This window comes from Canis aureus, chromosome 30 (genome assembly GCF_053574225.1).
Source record: "Canis aureus isolate CA01 chromosome 30, VMU_Caureus_v.1.0, whole genome shotgun sequence".
Classification (NCBI taxonomy): Eukaryota; Metazoa; Chordata; class Mammalia; order Carnivora; family Canidae; genus Canis; species Canis aureus.
In genome coordinates this window covers 13,163,396-13,179,728 of record NC_135640.1, presented here as the reverse complement: position 1 = coordinate 13,179,728, position 16,333 = coordinate 13,163,396, and the positions used below count along the sequence as shown (strand labels likewise).

At 35.6% G+C, this 16,333-nt stretch overlaps 1 protein-coding gene across 7 annotated transcripts in view; it reads right to left on the bottom strand.

Annotated features, from left to right (window-relative positions):
* Nucleotides 1-16,333, bottom strand: part of ROBO1 (roundabout guidance receptor 1) — a 1,120,933-nt gene that overhangs the window by 124,238 nt on the left and 980,362 nt on the right. The window lies entirely within an intron of this gene.

The window sequence follows — 16,333 nt, the reverse complement described above, 5'->3', positions numbered from 1 at the left end:
AAAAATATGAAAATGACAAGTTGAAAGCAATCAAATGCCCATTTTGCATTTTTCCTGCTTACATTAAAAGGGACAGCATTACAAGGAGAAAACCATAACTGGTAGGTCTTTCGACTATTCTCTTAGGAGTAGAATAGAGAGGAAAAATAGGCAATTAGGATCTCTCTATTGGTGTCCCATATTTGCTTAGGCTACATGCATAGAAGAGAACATGATCCAATTTCATTTGTTTGCGGGTACACTTTACAATACCATTTAAAAACCAACATGATTTCAGCCAGGAGTTTAAACACACTCAGTCATCAGAGGGAAGCAACAAGAGACTCATGCAGAAAAAGCAATTATCCCAGTGGGAACACGTGGCTCTACACAGCTTGGTGAGCTGCCAGCTGAGAACACAGGCCTGGGAGAATTGCTGCCTATGACTATGGCAGCTGCATTTCTCTGTTATTTCCATTTCTCCTCCTAAACTTTTCATTTCTCCCTCCTAGCAATTTATAAATTGGTAGTTGGCTGTTTGCTGCTGCAGAAGCACACCTATGATAATTTGATTACAGACTACATCAGGAAGGGCTGTATTGCTAATTGCAGGCAAGTAGGAACCACCCTACAGAGAGACATCGTTAAGTTACAGGGAGAGGATGATTTTCTTTGTGAAGGTATAAATTATTACCTTTCTGTCTATCTAGTTTATATCACCAGGGGACCTTTCCGTGAATCCTCATTTTAACAAGGAATAATAGAAAAGAAACACAGTCTTTATCCATAAAACACACCTATTTCATTCAAGTGTGGCTCAAAGTCAATATGAAGCCTTGGATTTGGCATTTTCTTTTAGACGCCCATTTTCTTGAGCCAGTCACAGTTACGTAGCCTAAAGCAATCAACCGAGAAAGCCCCCTTTAATTTATTGTATTTCAAACCAGGGGCAGACAAGACAACTGCTTAGTGCTGGTCAAACGAAGAACAGATAAACAGGGAAGGCTTTTAGCTGATTCCCCAGGTGTCTGGTTCCCCAATCATTAAGATCAGAACCCAAAAGTAAATCCTATAAAAAGGAGGTAAAATAAAGAGTGGTTTTGGAAGAAAAGAGCCTTTGCTAGCTATCTCCTAAAAGTAAGAAAGTTGATTGATTTTTACCTCTATGAAAATTATGGGTGTTACATGGCAGTATTATGCATGCATATGAAAAATTAATTTAGCTCTTAGCTATTAAAGTTAATGTATTAGTTCCTTCACAGGTCTCCTGAAACAATGTCCTGCTGTTTTAAAGGTAAAAACAAAGTCTTATGGGCAATTTTCACTTTTCTACAAAACCAGGTTTGCTTTTTATCACCTCGTCCAACCATCTGGCTATAATTCTGAATTTACATACAGTCACTGTTAGGACAGTCTGAAATAAAAATCTATGGAGGAATTATGACTATACTCTAGAAATAAAGATGACAAATGCTCATAGTATTTGAAGGAAGAAAAAGCCCATTTTCAAACACTTGGCTCTTTTGAGTTATAAGTGCACCAGCTGAAAATACTTTTCAAACAGTAAATCCCTTTTTCTCTCCATCAGTTCTTATGCTTAGTTCTCTATAGTTTTGGTCTAGGGTGAGAATTTCTCTCACCACCAAATGCCTTGCTAAGATGATGCCTTTTCCAGAGACTGTGTATAATTTGTTACTCTTGAAATTTAAATTCACTTATATTCTGAAGAAGATATATAACCATGGCAGAAAAAAGTCAAATCAAGGTTTGAGTATGCAAGGGATTCTTGAATTCAGAAACTCAAAATGACTTTATGGAAATGAAGTAAGGAGAATCACTTTATGGAAACACCTGTAATTTGAAAAAAGTTTAAAAAGCAATAAAATCATTTAATCCTATTTATTGGGATTCTCTACAAATATGAATATCCCCTAAAGTAGCTACAAATTCAAGTAAACACCCATTCCCATTCTGTATTTTAATCCCAGAGTCAAAGGAGAACAAGACGACACTTGCAAGTCACAAGCTTAATTGATTAATCAGTCAGGGTTTATCAGACCAGGGTCAGAGTTTCAATATCCATATGGCCAGTTACTTCGCTCTCTTTTATTGATCACGAGACTATGTCAGAGCCCAGCTCCATTACTGGGCAAATGGGAGCCTCCTTTCATAAGGGACATATGATAAGACAGAAATAATAGCCTCCTTCTCCAACACTGCTCATGTTAAAACAAATGAAAATATATCTAAGTACTATCTATGAAAGCAAGTAGGGTAATTTGCACATGTGAGAAAGACATTAAATCTTGAGCAAAAAGGTTTGAGCTAGGACTTATAAGAACTCTTCTCAATGGTTTACATAACCTCAGAGTTATCCACACACATTTCTTACTATTTCCTGAGAACTAGTGATTAAGTCATGGATAAATAAGAAATAAAAACAAATGTATTCTTACCCTTTATATTTCTACAGTTATCTGTGAAAAATAAATTAAAGAGGACTGGTATTTGTTTAGGACAATCTTTCTCAGTTAAAATAGTTCAGTTCTCTGTTTAAGACAAAAGCATACTGAACAGAAAATGTAGTGCAAAAAGTATTAATGGTGTTAATGATCTCAGTGTTCTGAACTGTTCCTAACCCTAAGTGTCTAAGTATTTGAACTTTCAGCTGAAATTCAGAATTTTGTAAGTTCTAGATTGTGTCCATACAAACCCAAATAGGAGGTTCCAGAATTAAATGGTAGGAAAGGTTCTGGTGGAAGTGATGTCAGCCAGTGGGAAGATTAAGGAACAAGATAAAGTCAAACAACAACAACAACAACAACAACAACAAACTTGATCCCATGTTTCTTGCCTTTCTTCCACATGAAATATAAATTCTATAATGGTAAAGAATTTATCATATTTCTAGTATGTAGCACAACACCGACATAAAAGACAGTATCAGATTTTTCAAGCTCTAAAAAATCAGATACATAGAATTCCTTGATTTCATTCATCACTTCGGAAAAGCCTTGATATTTGAATTTAAGTTATAAGTACATTATTTTATATTGCCCTGCAGAGGGCAAATTCAAAATCTAATGACTTAATATCAAGGGAATAGATAAATTTAACATTTCTGATGATTCAAAAGAAGTTTTAAAGGACTTAGCAACTGCAAAAATCTAGGGACCCCTGGATGGCTCAATCAGTTGTGTGTTTGACTCTTGATTTCGGCTCAGGTCATGATCTCAGGATCGTGCAATAGAGCCCTACAATGGACTCCACCCTGGGCATGGAGACTGCCTTTTTTTTTTTTTTTTTTTTTTAAGATTTAATTTATTTATTCATGAGAGACACACACAGAGACACAGGCAGAGGGAGAAGCAGGTTCCCTGCAGGGAGCCTGATGTGGGACTCGATCCTGGGTCTCCAGAATCAGGCCCTGGGCCAAAGGCAGATGCTCAACTACTGAGCCACCCAGGGATCCCTGGAGCCTGCTTAAGATTCTTTCTTTCCCTCTCTCTATGCTTCCCCTCAAAAAAAAAAAAAAAAAAAAAAAAAAAAACAATGCAAAAACCTAACTCCTAAAAAAAATTAAGTTCTAAGTGTAAAATGCATTTGATGATTTTCTCCAAAGGCACATGAAAATTTTATCAGTGAAATCTGTGGTACATTTCATAAATGTATGAATATACTTAAACAGCGATCTGGATTATTATTGTTGTAAGCAGTGAAAATCATGATGTATCAACACATGCTACATACATGACATTGTTGGATTCACTATCCTTGATTTTTACAACAGTCTCACAAAGGGAAGTATACTTTGCTATTTGGAGATGAGAAAACTTAAGGCTCAGAGAATATCAGAAACTTGCTCTACATCATTTAGTAAGTAGATTGGAGCCCATTCTCCACAGATACAAAATAAAGCTTATATTTTCTTTGCATCCCATGCCACAAAGTATAAATTAGCAATATCTTGCAAATGTATAGATCCCAAGACTCCATGGCGTGGCAAAGAAATAGGTGCTAGTGGTTGACCTGCCTGAGTGTGTTAGACTGATAGTCTTCCTTCCATCTGACTCCATATTTAAATCTGACTGAACTGGGTATCCACCCTAATTGTCCATAATCCGTCTGGATGCCAGTGGGGAAAATGTGCATGTTTACACTTGACATATGTAGGTGTTCTTTGCAAGTAAAGTGTAGTTAGGTAAATATTTTATACTAGTTCCTACACAGAGGAATGGCTCTTTCTCCATATAAACATGCACTTACTATCATGGCATGTTTATAATTTAAACAGAATATTTATAAGCTTCCCTAATAAAGATGAGAAAATCTGACATGATCTTTTATTAGCATGATGCATGGGGCAATATGGTGATGTAATATGTCTAGGTGAAAAAAGAGTGACACCATGAATGTTAAAAGGCAAAGAAATATGAAATGATGGACTCCTGAGCGAATTACATATTATTCACTCAAGGAAACAAATTTTCATTATTTTCAACTAGTTTTACCCATATTGAGTTCAACTGCTTTTGAAATTTTCCCGTATGAGATGATGCTCTTAAAGGTGACTTAAACATGAGCCTGTTTCTGCTGTGATCAGCCTTTAAAGCTTCATGATCACCTAGATTTGTACGATTTAAGAAGAGAAAACCTGTGCCATCTGTTAGTAATTTTGTTAATGCACACCAGATTATTTTACAAGTGTACTATTTATCATATTATCAAATGCTTTGGGTTTAAAGAGATAAAAACTGAAGTGGTCAGATGTTACTAAGAGAATATTAGTGCTTTTAGAGCTCCTATCCTTTGAACAAAAGAAATGCAAAATCAGCATTAGTTTAGACATCAGCCTCAGCATAAGATTTCAAATTATTCTTTGAGAGAGCATCCTTATCAAAAGAGGTAATATGAACAAGACTGAGAAATAGAGTCGATCTTAGCCAATTACAAATAATGAAAAAGAAATCCCAACCCCCTTTAAAGTGATCAGATTAAAAATAATTTAAAACTTAAAGGCTTAAAGTAATTTCTTTGATTTCTCCATCTTGGATCATGTTAAAACATGGAAAAAATGCCTTGTGCAATCAAGTACACTGCTCAATCTACTACTTTGCTTTTTAAGATTACAATTCATTCTGCCTATAGTAAACAGAAAACAAGTCAAGTCTGGGTCATCGTGAGCGAACACAAAAATTAGAAGCAATTAGAAAAGTCAACATTTTTTTTTTAAACGAAGAATTTACCAAAATGTATTTCGCTATTATTTAAAATGTTTTCCAAATTATGAGTAAGATTTACAAGCAATGCTTTAAGATAAATTTTAAAACTCTATCTTTAGAGAAGCATTTCATCTGTGATTAATAGAACATCAAAAATAAAACAAACTGGTTAGAGCACCATTCTTGAAGCCACAAAAAATTATACCTTTAATTTGGCAAACTACTTTAACCCATAATTAAACAAACTGCTCCCAGACAGTAGTAAAATTTCACTAGTCCTTGGCTATTCTAGAGAAATGTAATGGCCTGATCAAATCTATCAAAGTCTTGGAAAATGAAGAAACACAGCTGCTTGAGTGAGCATGTATTTTTTTTTGGGGGAGGGGTGGTGGAGGCAGGCAGGGGAGGCAACATTTGTAAGTCTGCTTTCTCTATTAGTATACCCAACTAATCTGAAATTCTTATTATGGGCTTTGTCATCTGACCATGTGTGTTCATTTCCTAGAGTTATAATACTTCTGGTTAGTATACTGTATTGATAATTACTTTGAATTATGAGGTACAGTTTTCCTTTAGCTGATTACTCAAATGTCTGAGCCACTACTTTCTAGAAGGTCTACTCTGACTGGAGGGTCATGGATGCTAACCAGCAGCGTATATCCACATCAGGTTATAGCCCAGCGAATTTCAGGAGTTGGCAGAGGTCCAAATGGAAGGTGGCTTGGGCAGACTGCAGGGTACTCCACTATGTCTTCTAATATTGCTTTGGCTGAAACTTACATTTGGGTGGGATTAGATTTGGGAAAAACATTGAAAACTGTTTTTAAGGAAACCTGTTTGGAAAAAAAATCAGAAGGCCAGAATCATCTCAAGAGATTTAAAAGAGTACTGACAAACAGCATGCAACGCAAAACAGGATAAAACATCAACATTGTATAAGACCATTGTATAATCAAGGTTATTCTGATTTTTCACATATGTTAGGACTTAAACTCATAGGGACATTCGTTACATCACTTAGAAGAAAGTTGAAAACTTTATAATGTATCATTTCTTGTTTCCTGAACCGAAGATTATTTGTTGAAGTAGAAAATACATTATGTGGCAATCTTTAGCCTCTGTTACATTAACTCTGCATCCAAACCTCTTGGAAACTATCTGTGATACTTGAATGAGTTTACACGGACATATGAGGACTTTATTAGGAATTACAACAAGGTGTCTTGAGAGACCTAGACAAAAATGGACAAGCAGACTACAAACTGTAGAGCCCCTTAAGGGAAATGCCATATAGAAGGCGACTCTTTTTTTTTTTTTAAGATTTTATTTATTCATTCATGAGAGACACAGAGAGAGAGAGGCAGAGACACAGGCGGAGGGAGAAGCAGGCTCCAGCAGGGAGCCTGATGCGGGACTCGATCTCGGGTCTCCAGGATCACGCCCTGGGCCGAAGGCAGTGCTAAACTGCTGAACCACCTGGGCCGCCCTAAAAGGCAACTCTTAAAAATTGATCAAAACAGGGTATTTCACTGTTTAACTAGTGTTTTTTTTGTTGTTGTTGTGTTTTGTTTTGTCCATTAAATATCTAATCCAAAAGTGTTCTTTTTCATTCTGAAGTTAAAAATCACTACCCTCTTATCTCTCCAAATCATCAATAGTGAAACATTACTGAACACTAATGGAAAATCAAGACAGAAGTACTTAAAACAACACCTTACAATGAGGTTATCATTGACAGTCCTCAAAATACTTTCATTGATTCTCATAATAATCCTAATAATCAGAGAATATATTAATATCTTGTCAATAATTAAAGGACTTAGCCAAGATCTAGCTGTTAGTGCAGCTTCAAAAAGGAGTTTCAGGGATCCCTGGGTGGCGCAGCAGTTTGGCGCCTGCCTTTGGCCCAGGGCGCGATCCTGGAGACCCGGGATCAAATCCCACGTCGGGCTCCCGGTGCATGGAGCCTGCTTCTCCCTCTGCCTGTGTCTCTGCCTCTCTCTCTCTCTCTCTCTGTGTGACTATCATAAATAAATAAAAATTAAAAAAAAAAAAAAGGAGTTTCAGGGGGCGCCTGCTGGCTCAGTTGGTAAAGCATGCGACTTTTAATCTCTAGGTTGTGAGTTCAAGCACCACATTGGGTGTGGAGCCTACTTTAAATTAAATTAAATTTTAAAAAAATTTAAAAAGTAGATTCTGATAGAAGAGACTTTCCCAAGATGGCCATAAATTAGGCTTAATCTACTATTTAAATTGTTGTCATTTTTAATTTTTTGAATGAGATTCAGAGGCAACTGTAATCACTTAAGATGAACTTGGATACATTCTTAATAACATGCTTGAAAAAGCCAAAACATGTTCAGAATTATTAATCAAGTTGACACAAGGCATGTTTGTGCTCAATGGATAAATAAGCAGAGGATGTTTTTAAACCCTATATATTGAAAATACTACTTTCTCTACTTACCAAGATAGGAAATACTAAATTTGGGATGCAAAACAAGTGGCAAAATTGTAGGAAATGAACCCAGTAAAACACTCTATATGTGGATTTTGTGCTAGGAGTTGTCTTAGTCAAATGAACTGGTCAGGTCTAGTCTGTCATGAGAAAAATCAGAACAGGAAGAAATCTGGTGTTGAGAGTTCTGGCTCTCCTCCTGACTTGCAACAGACTCATTAAGTGGCTCGGGACAAATCAAATGCCCTGGCTTCCCATTTCTTCTTAAAAATAAAGGAGTTTGCCTATTCACAATCTCTCAAGTCAGCTTCATCTGTAAAATCTTGTATCTGTAAGTCCACTTAAAGAAATATGTTTACTTCCAGAACTAACTTGTACAGTATATCTTCCTTTGCATGCTGTAATGCTAATGAAAACCATGCTTTAGACAAAAGAAATTGTGGATGATACCTCCTTTCCATTGTATAGGGAAATAAGAAAATAAATATATAAAGTATGTAGGCACATAAATTAGGTTTATGTTCAAATGGGCAACTTTTCAGTTCTAGGTATACTAGAAAACACTATTCTGATTTATACTTCCTTCATTTAATATTTTCCAAAAAAATATATACTGAGCTCCTACCATAAGACAGACCTAGGGAATATAGCTGGCTCTCAAGTATCTTACCTATCTTAGAGGAGTAATTTATAAATAATGATTTCTAATAGATTAAAAGAAAAGTACTTAGTAAAAGGCAAAGGTCAGGATAGCAGGGAGATAACTCTATGTGGATGTGCAGAGTGAGGTTTTGCAGACACCTCGTCTTAGAAGTTGCCTTTATGTTGGAACCTGAAAAATGAGTGAGTTAGACAAGGAGGGTCAGGACATTCCAGGCAGAGGGAAGAGCATATGCAAAGACTCATAATCTGTCCCTTCAAGCCCTTAATATCCAAGCTTTTCTTTTTTTAATTTATTTTTTTATTCATGAGAGACACTGAGAGGGAGGCAGAGACATAGGCAGAGGGAGAAGCAGGCTTCTTGTGGGAAGCCCGATGTGGGACTTGATCCTGGGACCCTGGGATCACGACCTGAGCCAAAGGCAGATTCTCAATCACTGAGCCACCAGGTGTCCAGATATCCAAGCTTTTAAATATATCTCTAACATATATATAGTTATAAAACTAGAGCAATAACTAAATGCTCACCAGGATTATGTTTTTACTTATACTGTCGTTGAAACTACTTTGTATGCTAGAACTGAGAAGTCTTCGTTTATTATCATTCTTTCATAAGAGTATTTAGACTTTACAAGTGGGTCTGGACCACGTGGCTTTCCTTTTTCTAGTTTCAGTGTCCAAACATGAATATATGTTTAACTATTTAAGTGGAATTACAAGTTTCAGGAAACATTCAGGATGTTCCTTGGGAAGATAAACCAGTCTTGCTCAACTGGCATCCCCATCTGAATCACAGCATTTCTTAATTCCCCGAAGAATTGTACATAACTACATGGATGGAAGAAAAGTCAATTTGTTACACACAGTGAATGTCTTAGGGCTTTAGGCCTTAAACTTTCTTGTGGAATTCCCTGTTGATCACTGTATTTCACAATAAAGATGTACAGAGGACTCAAATTTGTTTCTTAGTATCAGTATTAGTCTAAATACTTTATTCCTAGTATTCACCTAAACTGAATGCTCTTGGTGGTTCTGTAGAAAATGAAATTTCCTCCAGTGTTGAATCAGATATACATAGAAATTTAGATGAAACAAATAAATGCTAGATCTCTTTTCATATATATTTATATTTTTTGTTTTTTTATTCAAAAAAAGATAAAACTGCTATGACACAAACAGTTCCTGATTTTCCTTTTCTATGGAGTTTTTGGTAATTAAATATATCCAGAGTTCAGGCAGGTATACCAACAACAGTAACAACTAGAACATCTATTACTTATATATACAGAGAGAGTGTGTCACCACTTATAATGACATTTAACATGTATTGCCTCGCTGGATTTCCACAACACCACCACTGAACCAACATGGGTATTAAGAGACGATTCATGTCACAGGTGGTAACAATGACATTTATAGAGATCAAATGTCCTTAAGATCGTGTATTTATGTGTTGAAACCCAAAGTTATAATATGGTCTTCTAATACCAAAGGCCATGTTTTAGTCTATTAATCTGCTGTGTTTCAATTATTAAATGTGACAATTAAGAGAGCAGGATAGTACACATAAATTTATTTTCTTAACTCATTTCTTCATTTTTAGTACTTTAGTACTTTAGTAATTCATATTATAGATTTATGCTGACTTAACTCAGATTTAAATCATTAATAAACTTCTTGTTTATTAATTATCATATTATCATTTTATATTAAAAAATATAAAATATGTAATATGTATGACTCTCTAAGATGGACAAGAAAAAAAATCTGGTTGACTCTACCAGTTTCCTCTGATCTCCATACAACAGAACTACATATTTATTTTGCAGAAACACAAATTTAACTTCTCAGGGAAAAGAGGCCCAATGACATCAGCTACATTAAGTATGCTGATTTCCTCTAGGGGAAGAGAGGGGAAAAGGAAGCAGCAGACATTGAACAATAAAAGAAATAGGAAGAGGAAAGCACTAATCGGAGGAAGGGAGGAGGAGCAGATGGCTTAGGAAGGAGACATGTGGGAATTGGGGGGAAAGGAAGTAATTGGCAAGGAGAGGCTGAATGCCAAATTCGTGAAGGATCTGGAGGACACTGGGGATTTGGATGGGATGTGAGTCAGCTGCTTTTCACCAAAATATCACACCAAGGAGGGAAATCAAAGAAACCTACAAAGACACACAGGAAGCAGAAAAGGACTAGAAAAAGAACTGATGACATACTGCATTCTAACAACTGTACCTCTCCAGCATGGGAATGGGAATGTATAACTGACTTTGTCTCTTCATTCCCTATTTTCAAATCCTTAACTGGTTTATGAAAGAAATGATACAGGAAGACTGATCTATTTATATTTTAATCATTTTTTACTTACCTTGCATGAATGCAATTTTTCATTCATATATAAATCAGTTCCCTACAATCTAGGCTTAGGGTGACCACCTGTCCTGGTTTTCCCAGGACTAGGGATTTTTAATGCAAATACCAGGATAGTCCCCAGCAAGCCAGTGTGGCTGGCCATCCCATCTAAGTCACCTTAAGAAAAAGTTAATACACTTGCTTATCATGTAAAATGCACTAATGCAATAAATGTTTTTTCTACTTTTTTCAAAGGAGAATGAAAAAATCTTACTATAGTTATGTGATAAGTAGATGAAATTGACAATAAAATGGTTTCCAGTCTGACGGAGGCTTTAATGGAAATAAATAATTTATAATTAAACTATTTCTCCATCATCTAAATTTTTTCAATTAAGTAAAAAAATTTTAAGATATATAAAATATTTCTAGCATACTACTATAGCATATAAAACAGGAAGAAAAATTAAAAATTCAAGGTACAGTCTATCTCAAAGAATAACACAAGTGATTAAAAAATGTTTATGTCACAAAGCCACAAACAAAGAGAATGGAAAAAGCATGTTTTATTCATTAGTAAAGTTTAGCTCAAAAGCTAAGAATTTCAAACATGAAAAGATGAATGTTTTTTAAGCTTTTCTCTTAACTAGTAAAATGCAATCATTCAGGATAAATGACAGTCAAAGGTTACTATGAAGAAACTAACTCTGATATTTCAAAATTGAGTCCAGGTAGATCTCACAATTTATACTTTACTGCTGCAGTATTAGTTTTTATTATATTTTATTGTATCTATACAAAATTGCCAACTCACAACATCAGCAATATTTTCTTTAACTACATTTCTTATTCATTATATAATTTATTATAATTGTTTAATTTTTCAGCAATAAGTTTTGAAACTTGTATAGCTAATTATATTTGAATCTGGCTAATCCACAATTTGGATAATTATAAAACACCATTAGGTGAATAATTCACTGATTTAAAATATCTTTTTTAATATAAATCCTTCTTTCTCTAAATGTCAAATGGTGAAGTTATTTATCGTCCTCTTACCTTTTGAGGTAGGGTTTCCAGAGCTAGAAGAGAGAGTACGTGCCAGGAAGGGGGAGGGGCAGAAGGAGAGAGAGAGAGATCTCAAGCTGACTCCACACTGAGTGCTGAGCCCAACACAGTGGTTGATCCCACAACCCTGACATCATGACCTGAGCTGAAATCAAGAGTTGGCTGCTTAACTAACTGAGACACCCAGGTGCACCTAGACCAATTCTTAAATGTACCAATCCTAGTTTCAAGGCCACCATAACCTTCACTGTGTGAACTATCTCCCCAGACCATTATAAACATGAAGATAATATTTTATTACATGTTGACAAAGACTTTATTTTAAGTAATCTCTACTCCCAATGCGGGGCTCGAACTCATAACCTTGAGATCAACAGTTGCATGATCTTCTGACTAGGCCAGCAAGATGTGCCCTAAAGGTAATATTTTACCGCAGAAATTAAAGGTTACTGTCATTTTAGTTGAAATTTACATTGATTGCAAGTGAAAGTCATTATATATGTAGCAAAACCTATAGGATCCTAATAGAAAATGTTATTAGTGAGCAAAAGACAGACCCTCACATAATTGTCCCCCAGCCAATTCAGAGTTAATTGCTATATTAGTGAAATTTTAGTATTTATCTGACAAGGTTGTTGTCAAGATTAAATGGGTCAACACATATAAAGTGCCTAGAACAGGACCTGGTACATAGCAAGTGCTATAGTAAATGTTTACTATCATTATCATCGTCATCGCAATCATCGTCTCTAGGAGACTAATTAGCAAGTATAAGTGTGTCATAAGGGAAAAAAAATGCTTTTCATGGAGTTTTCAAGGGAATTAAATGAGATAATGTGGAGTATCTGGGGCATGCAAAGTGCTCAATACTTTTTTTTTTTTTTACCTAATTTTAGCATTATACATTTTTCACTTTACAAAATCATCTTGAATTTAAGCACAATATTTCTGAAATGTGATGAGATAAAATAAATATATCATTTTTTATAAGGTATATCCAAATGTTCTACGTTACCAAAAAAAAAGTTTTGGTCCTCTGATTCATCTCTATGAGAAAATTTCATTTATTAATTATAAGGATTATGACTAATTCTCAGGCATAGGAGGTAAATCTATTTAATCCAGTCTGCCAGTTATACTACTTCCATTTCTAACTCTAAATACCCATGTCTAGAAAAAAAAAGTAGAAGAAAGGAAGAAAGACTAAACATCATCTAAGTCTTCCTTCAAATTATTCTAAGAAATAAGTGCCAAAAGAGTTCTAAAAGATTCTCCTGTCAGGTAGGAAAATAAGAAAATGCTATTTATATATTGCTGGTTTATAATCATTATAGATCTGAAATTTGGCTCAGAATCCAGGTCAATGTAAAAAAGAAATGACTTAACATCAAAAATACAGGTGCAGCTACAATTCAATTACATATTTGCCCTTTTTTTGAAGGGTGTGTCTTTGTTCTCACAGCTGGGAGAGTCATACTTTACATTTTCAACAAAGAAAGCCACCACATTAAAGAACTCTAGAAATTCCTATAACCAAAACTGTAGCAATAACTGTGCAATCTTTACTTGCCTTTCATAAAGATATTATGTGCTTTAATCTCCTGTTCATCTGTACTCAACACATTTGGCAAAATACATTAACAACAGAAATGAAAACAATTATTTGAAAACAAGCTTAGGAAAGAAGAATCACATAAAATGTTTAATACCCAATATCTCTTAAGAATCTACTTTCAATTTGCGGGGAAAAAGAGAATTGTTAAAGACAGTAGACATTCTGTTTCTGTTTTAAATTTTTGTTTTCATTATTCAATTTTAGTCTCGCCTAAAGGAAAACAAAAACAATTATGATCTAAACAAGAACAGTAATTCTGAACCCAAACTGCTGATTTTAATCTATTCATCTCCCTGCATGTATAAGTATGTTTTTTACCTCTAAGTGTTTTATCAGTTTAACAGTCATAATTTATCCAAAACACACAGATGGTCTTAGAAATAGTACGTTTCAGATGTTACCATTTTCTAGCATATGGAACACTATCGTGGATCATCATTTTGGCGGCCTTTAACTGATTTTTTTTCCTTTATCTGATTTTAAGATTATTTATACATTAACATCTTGGCATTTTTTCATAGTCATGGGTTATTGCAACTTTAAATTGTTTGATTCCTGATCAGAGGTTGCTCTTATATTGATTTGAAAGTACTAATATTTAGGGGAACCGGTGCCCTGTATTGACAAGACAGCATCCCCTGCACAGCAAAGGATAAATAAAGACCCAATAATAAATTAAACATTTTGGCATAAACCATGACATCTCTTCAAATTCAATATGTGATACAATAGGAAGTTCTGAGGATTTATAAAAAATCCAATTTGCCATAGCAGTTCTAAACCGTTAATATCATGGAAAAAGCATAGATACACATGTATTAAGAGTTAAGTCTGAACTTTCAAAATATGAGGCTACAATCACCTTTATTATCTTCTACATTGGATATACTATAAAAAGAATTGTTGATGCTCTGTGTCTGATTTCTATCTTTCCAATCTCTCCTGAACCAGTTCAATGAGGTTTCAACCCCTCTTTTCCACTAACACTGCTCTTATGAAGGTCATCAATGAGTGACCACCAGGTTGTTCAATCCAATGGTCAATTCTCAGTCCTTCTATTATGTGATGAACCAGCTGCAACTGACTCAGTCTTTGCCACCTCCTTAAAACACTATCTTTGCTCGGCTCAGTCTGCCACCTCCTTAAAACACTATCTTTGCTCGGCTGCTCTCTGCTCTCCTTCCTTTTCCACGGCTCATTCTCAGTCTCCACTGCACTTTCTGCCTCTTCTCCCTGAGGGCTAAAAGATGGACCTCTTTTCCTTTCTGCATATAATCACTCCCTTGGTGACTTCAGTCTTCTGTTTTTAGAAGTGTTTTTAGAAGTGCATGATGATGATTCCCATACTCATCAGGATAAGATACATTAGTCTGTGGTAAGAAATGCTCCATGACGTAATACAACAAAGATTTCTCACTAATTTGATGTCCATCATGGAAAGACAGAGGTGTGGGGTGGAAAGTTTTGGTACCCATAACTCAGGGACCCAGGCTCTTTGAGTGTCTGTGCTGTAACTGCACTACTTGGAACATGTGTCCTCTTTTGGTTGCCACATGGCAAAGAAAGAAAGTGCTGGAGGCTCACTCACTAGTATTCAATTTATTTAATTTCCACTCACAGCCCATGAAGCTGAACCAGTCAGATTGGCCCTCCCAACAGCAAGAAAATTGGGAAGCAGAGTCTTTTCATCTGCCCAGAAGGAGGGGAGGCTTGCATAGTAATGAGTACTTGCTATGTCTACCACAACTCAATTTTTTCTCCAGCCTCAACCTCAACTCTGAATTTCTGACTCATATTTCAAACTGCCTATTTGACATTTATACTTGGATATCTAATAAGAATTTCAAAATTACAATGTCCAAAACTGAGCTGATACTTTCAACCCCAAATCTTCTCTTTCTAAATTCAGTGGCATCTCAATATTTTCAACTACTCAGACCAATCAATTAAGGTAGGCTTTGACTCTTCTCTCATTCTCTCTCTCCCTCTCTCTCTCTCTCTCCAAGCCACATCCAGTCTGTTAGCAAATTCTGTTGGCTATTGCTTCACAGTGGATCCAGAATTTAACCACTCCTCACTACTTCCCCTCCTAGCAGACTGGCAGACTGGTCCAAACCACCATTTCCATCTTGCCTAGATTATTGCAAAAGCTCCCAACTAGTGTCTTAGCTTAATCATTATAATCCTTCAGTGTGTTCTCAAGACAGCAGAGGATTCTGCTGAGAAAACTCTGATGCTTTCCACTTCACTCAAGGGGAAAAGCCAAACTATTTACAAGATCTATAAGGTCTTACAGTCTGGCTACTTGTTCCTCCAATATTATCTCCTACCAATCTCCCCTCTGCTCAACCCTCACTGACCACTTTGCTCTTTAAAAAAAAAAATGTGTTTGGTAGGCCCCATATTTAGGGTCTTTAAACTTCTTGTTTTTGTCTGCCTACTTTTCTAGATACTTGTGTATTCTTCTCCTTTAATGTTTTCAGGTCTTTATGAGAAGCATTCTCTGGTCTTCCTGTTTAAAACTGAAACCCTACCCCCACCTTAATTAATCTGTCTACCTCTTTAGTATTTTCTATAGGACTGATTATAGTTCAGCATACTACCTATTTTGGTTTTACCTGTATACTCACTCACAGAGTATAAACTTCAGAAGGGCACTCACGGATTTCTGCTTAACGCTACATCTCCAATGCTGAGAAGCTTAGCATTAATTTGTATTAAACATACATAGGTAATTAATCAGGAAAGATCTGAAGGAGAAAATGTGTAATAATGGTTTCAATGTGTTTGAGTCATTCAGGCAGGGAAATGGAAATTACAGATAGTGGTCATTAGGTGACTTAAAATGTTTTTAAGGCAAAGATATTATCTTAATTGTACATAAATCTAGAAGGAATCTGTCATCACCAATAAAAGAAGCATTTGTTCCCATAGTCTCTATGCCCCTGTGCTCTTGACTTCACCTCCCCAAACCAGTGT